The following is an 8,750-nucleotide window of genomic DNA, read 5'->3' as shown; positions in this document are numbered from 1 at the left end:
CTGAGCCCAAAGGAAGCTCAATTCATGAGATATGGTCCAGGTAAGTCCATCGGGAGCATTTGCATCATATATAGGATAGACGGTACTATATACGTTTAAAGTAGGTTTTTCCTGCCCATCCACGAGAGGAATGGGATTTTATATGTGGATAGTTGTGTTTTTAGTTTGTTATAGAGGGTTAGGTAGTTAAGTTCGAATAACCGTTTTAAATTTTTGGGTAAGTTAATTCCTAAGTATTTTATGTGACTTCCCTGCCAGTGGAAAGGGGATGCAGCCTGGAGAAGGGTCGCTAGTGAAGTCGGGACAGAAACGTTCAGTATTTCGGATTTGCTATAATTCACCTTGAAATTGGAAAGGGAGCCGAAGTGGTCTAAGATCTGTTGTACGCGGGGGAGTGCTTGTGCTGGGTTTGTGATCATGAGAAGCAGATCATCCGCAAATGCCGCCGCGAGGTGTGTGTGCCCTTCTACGGTTAGCCCATGGATCTCACTATCCTGCCTCAACGCCTGCAGAAGTGTTTCCATGACCAGTATGTATAGTGTGGGGGAGAGAGGGCAGCCTTGTCTGGTACCATTAGTAATGCAGAAGGGTGGCGAAAGGACTCCATTGACCCGCACCTTTGCACTAGGCGCTGTATAGAGTGATAGAACAGCCTGTACAAATTGGGTTGGAAAGCCAAACTTGAGAAGAGTGCGGGACATGAAATCCCACGCCACCCTATCAAAAGCTTTTTCAGCATCTGTTCCCAGCAGTAATAGGGGGATGTTGTTAGATTTTGCATAGTGCATGGCTTGGATGACTCTAATGGCGTTGTGTTTGCCCTCTCTCCCCTTCACAAACCCCGTTTGGTCTGTGTGTATTATGTCTGGAAGGAGAGTTCCCATTCTTTTAGCTAGGAGTTTTGCCCAGATTTTCAGATCTAAGTTTAGTAGTGATATTGGTCTGTAACTTGAACAGAGTAGGGGGTTTTTCCCTTCTTTCGGGAGTATAGTGATATGGGCTTCTAGGGATTGAGGCGGGAGGTGAGATCCATTTAGCAGAGAGTTACATAATTTCGTGAGGTGTGGTATGAGGATGGTGTGAAATTTCTTATAATATACCAGTGAGAACCCGTCTGGGCCTGGGCTTTTCCCGGGAGGGAATGAGAGTAAGACCTCTCTCACCTCCTCTTCAGTGAAGGGAGAGGTGAGGGCCTGCCTATTTTCTTCTGTCAGATTGGGTAGGTGTAATTTTTGTAGGAATTCGTCTATGCGTTGTTCTCTGTTGTCTGTTTGTGTGGGGATCAAATTATAAAGGGACTCATAAAATGTACTAAATGTTGAGGCTATTTCTTTTGTGGTGTTCACTGTAGTGTCTGATAGGTTGTTAATTTTATGGATATACGCTTTCTCTTTTCTCTTTTTGATCATTACTGACATCAGCTTCCCTCCTTTGTCCCCATGTGCATATAGGCGCTGCTTAAAAAACAACGACTTAGCCGCTGTCTGTCTATTTAGAACATCCTTGAGACCTTCCCTCGCAGCAGACAACTGATCCCATGTCTCCTGTAGACCGTCCCTTTTATGTTTATGTTCCAGGGACGTTATCAGTTGTAAGCGTGTGGAGATATCTTTTCTGGCATCAGCCTTAGTTTTAGAGCCTAGTGCGATTAGGAGGCCCCTAATGTATGCTTTGTGTGTCTCCCAGGTTGTTGCTATGGCAACATCTGGGGTTGAGTTAATCTGGAAAAATTCAGAAAGCTTTTCAGACAGAGCGTCAACGTTCACTTGTTTGCTGAGCAGCGACTCGTTTAACCTCCAAGTCCAGTCCCTTTTAGGGAGACAGTCCAAGGATAGAGAGATATGGATTGGGGAGTGGTCTGAAACTGTAGTAGGTGTGATATTTGCTGAGGTAAGAGAGGGCAAGAGGCTATCGTGTATAAATAAGTAGTCGAGTCTTTGATATGATTTGTGCGGGACTGAGTAAAATGTATAGTCTCTTGTCGTGGGATGTAGTAGTCGCCATGCGTCAACCAATTGCAGGAGCTCCAATTTGTTGTGCAGTCTACGAAGCGCTTTATCTGAGGTACATGAGCGCTTGGTAGAGGCGTCCATTATTGGATGCAATGCAATGTTGAGGTCTGTGCCTAGTATGATTGGGCCTTCAGCGAAGGCAGCCAGTTCTTCCAGTGTTTGTAGAAGCCAAGTGACTTGGCGTGTGTTGGGGGTGTAGATGTTTGCCAGTGTACATGTGGTGTGTCCTATTTTACCTTTCAAGAACAAGGCTCTACCGTCACCAGAGTCAAAGCGGGAGATGAGCGTGAAGGGAAGATCCTTCTGGATTGCGATAGTCACTCCTTTGGATGCAGAGTTGTTACTACAGCTGTGAAACCAATGGGAGAAATAGGTATTAGGTAATTTGGGTACTCGGTCTTGTTTGAAATGAGTTTCCTGCATAAATGCAATAGAAACTCTGTCTCTTTTCATTAGGGTAAACACATGGTTTCTCTTGTTGGGAGATCCTAGGCCTTTCACATCATAAGAAGAAATCAGAACTTCAGCCATGGATGTGTGTCCATTTTGAGCCAAAGGTCTATTCTTCTCACATACGGACCCCAGAACCAAGAAGGGGGTGTATAGGTGCTAGAGAGAGGAAAAACATGGGGGGGAGTGACACAAGGGGGGTATTGGGTGTGACAAGACAAAGACACAGACAAAAACTTAAACAGACTGAGCAAAAACCATTTGCTAGGTGCTATGTATAACCTAAAGCTCAATAGAGCGTCGAGGAAGAAGGTGCTCAGGAAGAGGGGGGGATAAATCATCCTGAGCCGAGTGCGGCGGCAACGTCCACCTATAACTATGATGTACTGTAAGTTGCGAGTAACTTAGGCATTCACTTTTATAGATATCTGTATAATAAGAACAGAGAGCAGAAAGAGGAAGAGGGGGGGGGTAGATCAGGAGTGAGGGGGGGGGGGGAGGGGGAGAGGGCGGGAGGGAGAGGGGGGGGGGAGGGGAGAGGGGGGGGGAGGGGGGAGGGGAGAGGGGGGGGGGAGGGGGGGGAGGGGAGAGGGGGGGAGGGAGGAAGGGGGGGGAAGGAGTGGGAGGGGAAAAAGGGGGGGGAAGGAGAGGGGGGGGGAAGGAGAGGGGGGGGGGAGGGGGGATTGAAAGGAGGCAATATCAAAAATGCTGCAATATATCACAAAACTTTAGTGGGTTAGTTTAACCGAGAACCTTAAAACTTGGGTGGTAAAAGGATCTATGAAAAATCAGATGTTTCTATGCATTTAGGAACATGTAAGTAATGCATTAGTTCGGAGCTGCCACATATTGTCTACGGCGAAATGCCGGTATCCAGATACTTCTCCATTTGTAGCATTGTTCAAGCAGGGTCTTCTGGCATGGGGTCAGCTGGAAGGAGCTGTGCCTTTCTTGCTTTGGGTGACTTCTGCTTGTCTACTTTGGTCCACGGGATCATTTTTGGTATTTGAGGCAGGTCTTGGCACAGCTGCACGGGTAGCCAGGAGGGTATGTCTATAGGTGGTATGTCCAGCTTGAGCCAGGCCTCAGGTAGGTCAGCGGGAGATCTTATGATAATGCGCCTGTTGTCTTTCTGGATTGAGAGCCCAAACGGGTATATCCAGGAATATATGATCTTTTTCTCTCTAAGTTTCTGGAGTAGAGGTTGGAGTATTCGCCTCTTGGCCAGAGTAGATGCAGCGATGTCTTGAAATAAGCGTACAGTATGTGACTCAAATTGCACCTCACCTTCTTCTCTGCTAGCTCTCAGTATCGCCGCCGCGTCCACGAATCTCAGCAGACCACATATAATATCACGGGGCGGTTCGTTAGGTTTCGGCAGAGGTCTCAAGGCCCTATGCACTCCTTCCACTGTTATTTCCCGGGCCCTGTCAGCGCCAAGCAGGTTGGTGAATAGCTGCGCCATTACTTCGGGTAGTGCTTCCGGTGCATAGGTTTCGGGCAGGCCCTTGAGTCTAATATTCTTTCTCCTGCTCCTGTTTTCCTGATCCTCTATCAATAAAAAGGATTTGTTGAGCTGGTCTTCTTGTTGTTGCAAGGTGTGTGCAACCGAGTCACAGAAAGTCACAGTCTCTGTCAGTACAGTTTCAGCCTGTTCTGTCCTCTGGCCAATATGGCGTATATCAGATTTTATTTCAGCTAGTTCCTGTAATATCGGGGACATAGCGTCTTGCATGGACGTCTGTATGGCCCTCTGCACAATCTTTCTCATCATAGCTTTGGTAAGAGATGGAGTATCACTCACGCTTTGGCCTCCCGCTTCAGAGCCGCTTTCTGACTCCTCATGTTCGCTGGCGGCTGCCGGCGCCATTTTGAGCTTATATGCTGGGCTGCGTCCGGTCTTCTTTTTTAGGAATTTATCCATGTCCGCTTGTCCTTTTCCGACTCTGGGGGTGCTCTGTGTGTCTCTGGACTTGTCTCTGCTCTCCTTTCTCATTTTGAGGTGCTTGGAATGCCGTTAGAAGTGGTGTAGTGTCGCCGCTGTGGAGAGCTAAGCAATCACGCCGCCATCCAGCTCCGCGGTCAGGCTCCGCCCCCATGGACTCGTCTTCTGATGAATGGGAGTCAGATGGCAATCTTCTAAGTGAGGTTGAGTCCTGTGAGGGTCCTGAGGCCCCTCATAAAAGGGGGGGTACTGTCAGGATGGTATCTTTGCGGAGCGTTATGCGTCCCTCTGCTCGTGCTGTGCGGCCGAGAAGGCGCTGATATTCTCTTATTCTGTTCTGTGTTTTGTTTTGCTGTGTCTGAACACTGGTTTATTTGCTCTCTTTGGGAGACACACCCGACTTCACCTGCTGAGTTCTGTCTGGCAATGTCAGGGTTAATCTGTGTTTTGGTTCTGCTGTGACTGACAGGTCTTCCTGCCAGTGGATCTGTTTTTGTTCTCAGGTGTCTGTGCTTGGAGATCAGGGGGATGGTCCAATGATGTTCTGGATCAGAACCCTGGCCTCCTATATAACCTCCTCAGTCTGGGATATCATTGCTGGTTATTGACTTAGTCTCTGCCTGCTTGTATCTTCTGTGTATTTGCTATTCCTGATCTTTGCCTTATTCCTTGACTTCCCTTGCTTGCCGCCTGCCCTTGACCATATTGCCTGGACTTTGACTACGTTTATTGGATATTGATTTTGTACTTTTGCTGCCCGATTGTTGTGACCCGGACTGTGGACTATTCTTCATTGTGTTTGTCTGTCTGTCTGTTTGTCTTGTCTTTGTGTCCCACCTAGCCAGTGCAGGGACCGCTGCCAAGTTGCTCGCCGCCATCTTAGGGCGGATTGTGGCAAGTAGGTAGAGGACAGTGGGCGGGGCTGAGCTTAGGGCTCACTGTCTTGTCTTGTCCTGCTGTCCGGATCCTAACAGATATGCTGAGATCAATTTTTCAGTCGATGCCACCAGATCTTCTTTGCTTATTGTTTTCACTTTCAAGATTGGAGAAAATAGTTTGCAGACTTCTTCCATAGATTGGAAGCGCTGATGAAGGTCAGAAATGATTGTGTCCATTGCCACAAGGAAGACATTAGCTTTAAAGTGCTCTTCAGGATCTTTTGCATCATGATGCTTTGACTTCCTTTGCCGCAGTTGTTGGGGGTTCAGTAGTTCCTTGGGAATCTCCATACAGTCTGCTACTGCACTAGCTTCAGAAAGTAAAACAGGACTTTTCTCTAAGCAGTTTCATTTAGTCAGAAAGAGCTTTAATGTTGGCAACTCCAATTTCCATTGAAATAGACCTTGATTGTAGTATTTTGTTTCTTTCCTCAAAGCTGGTAAGAACTTTTACCCAGAATGTTGCTAAAACCACTGCCCGAAAGGATGAAAAATAGTCATACAGACCTTGGGCATCTGAGTGAGCATCATTGGAAAGTTTTCTGGAAGCAAGAACTTTTTCCAGAGCCTTCAAAATGCTTGGTAGATTCTGTGCAATTGGCCATACAGCTTCTATTCTTGAACTCCACCGAGTTTCACTTAAACCATGCAAAGACCCTCCGACTTCCTCAATCAGTGTGTTCCATCTTGCAGGGCTGCTGCTGAACAGTATATATAGCCTGTTTACACTACCAAAAAATGTCTTCATTTCAGGGCAGCTTGCAGCTGCATGCACTCCCACAAGGTTTAAAGAATGTGCAGCACAGGGACAAAACAACGCTGTTGGGCATGTCTCCTGGATTTTGGCTCTTACACCTTTAATTCTTCCAGACATGTTGGCTCCATTATCATATCCCTGCCCTCTGCAGTCTTTGAGATCAATGGCATGTTTATTCAGTCTTGACATGATCATATCAGCGATTTCTTCTCCTGTCTTCTGAAAAAAATCACAGAATTCAATAAATCTTTCTTGTATATTCCATTTTCCATTTTGGGGATCTCTGTAAACGTATCGCAAAACAATTACATTTTGCTCGGTGTGCGACACATCAAGTGTAGCATCACAAATTATTGTGAAATAAATTGCTGCTTTCCTTTCGGAAAGTATGGCATTAAGGACATGTTTTCCACAAATATTAATGAATTCGTTTTGTGTAGCCCAAGAGAGGTAATGAGCTGGAAGTCTCTTTCCCTTTTCTTGGCTAGCCTTGACTTTTTCTAAATGCTCTCTCAATACAACATCGTATCTTGCCAATATTTCCAAGGTTCCCAGAAAGTTGCCATTATGGATTTCTCCTATTCTTTGGGAGCTCCCCCTGAATGCCATATTCCGGGAAGCTAGATGCAATGTGACATCTAACAGTCTTTCTAAAAGTGCCACAAACTTATCAGCTTCCTTTGACAAATTTCTTTGAATCTCAAAATCAACACCATGACCACCTATAGACTTCTGAAGTGTTCTCCAGCTCCAGTAGTGCTTTCTGTGTTGGGCAGATTGTTCATGCTCGGGCAACTTCATGTACAACCGATGCCACATGTACTGTGATGGATCAAAACCATCCTTCCTACAGAGGATGCTTCCTTTTTTACTGAATCGGTCGTTAGAAAATGCCATACAAGTTACATAATATAGCACTTTTTTGCTTGGACTCCATCTCAGCCAATCTCTTAAAATCTTCTCACGTTCATTTGATGACTTGGCATAAAGAAGAAAGTCACTGAAAGAATGGTCCTTAACATCTTTAGGTAACGATTGTGCCATATTCTTTAATTGTTCGGCATTGAAAAGTCCAGAGAGGACAATCTTCTCCCTTTCATTGTCCTTGAGGACATCTGGCCAAAATGCTGGGTCTTTCCAGTCAATTTCTCCCTCACTTGACTGTTCTAAGGAAGTTAAGTTAAGGACAACATCTTCATCCTCAGGGTTAGCACGTACATCTGTGCTGGAAGGTGTTTCTTCTTCCATCTCTATACAAACACTGGAAGACATAACTGGGGATGAAGAAGAATCTTCTTCTACAGTGACAGGTCTTTTTGGGGACGTGGTGCAGGACCGTGTTTGTACACCTAATACTGCACAAGGTGGCACATTACATGTTTCATCCTCTTCTTCCATCACTGAAGAAGTGCTTTCAGATGCAGCCTGACATGACAAAGCAGTCTGCACAATCATTTCCTGAGAAGCTTCTGTCCGTACTTCCTGAACTTCATCTCCCCTGTCACTTTCTAGCTTTTTAAAGTACTGCTCTATCACTTTTTTTTTCTCTAACTTTTCCTCTTCAGCTTTACGCTGTCTTTGCGCCTTCCGTTTTTGAGAGCCAGATTTGTGATGGTACATTGTTAGGGTTCTCAGAATTTACTAGCCAAGAGAAAAATAATGGACTTTTGCTAGTAATCAAGGTCTATGAAACACTGCTTGTTATGTATAAGGCTGTGTTCCAACTCTTACATTTTATTGCTCATTTTATTGCTTTTTTTTACACAATTAGAATCAAAATTTCCTACACTGGTTTTGCAATGTGATTAGCATTACCAGGCTTAATCAGATTCTACTTAAGGCTGCCTTCACACCCTGCAGATTTTGGTGGAGATTTTCTGCTGCAGATTTGAAGCTTCAAATTGACTTTGGCTGGCCAGCAGAAAATCTGTAGCATCAAATCTGCACCAAATATGCAGCGTGTGAAGGCACCCTAACAAAGAAGGTATTTCAAAGGGTGTTTGCAGTGTGTTTCTCGATGCGTGTTTCTCAGGACCTGCCCTGCAAACCTGCTGTGGGTATTTTCCCCATTGGCTATAATGGGGCCAGAAAAAATTTGCAGTAGTATTGGATTTGCAGAGTGTCAATGGGGAAAATACCCGCAGCGGGTTTGCTGGGCGGGTCCTGAGAAACACGCATTGGGAAACACGCAGCAAAGACGCTATGTGTGAAAGCACCCAAAATAATTTTGGTAGTTGCTGCTTCTAATAGCTCACTCTCCAAAATGTAGGAGTGTTTTACAATGCATTTTAAATGCCTTTTCTCTGAAGTTATAAAATGCAAATGTGGGAACACATCCTTATAACTAAAAAATTGATGAGCAGTGTGATGATGATCAATATATATGCACTATCTTGATTAAAATATCCCTGATCACTCATAGTTGGCAAAGCTCCTTGTCCCCCCACCTTTTTTGTTTCTTTTTGAAGCTGGTGTCCTATTTTCCTTTGGGCACTAGATGTCAGGGCGCGTAATGGCTTTACGACAAGGGGTCTGGCTGCAATATGCATCCAGAGTACACTCAGAGGTCACTGTAGACGTCTATGGAGAAATTTGACCTCTTCAGAAAGATGACAAGCTGTCATATTTCAGAGGTGAGACTTGCTACA

Source organism: Dendropsophus ebraccatus, chromosome 12 (genome assembly GCF_027789765.1).
Source record: "Dendropsophus ebraccatus isolate aDenEbr1 chromosome 12, aDenEbr1.pat, whole genome shotgun sequence".
In the NCBI taxonomy this organism is placed as follows: Eukaryota; Metazoa; Chordata; class Amphibia; order Anura; family Hylidae; genus Dendropsophus; species Dendropsophus ebraccatus.
This window is presented reverse-complemented; position numbering follows the sequence as displayed.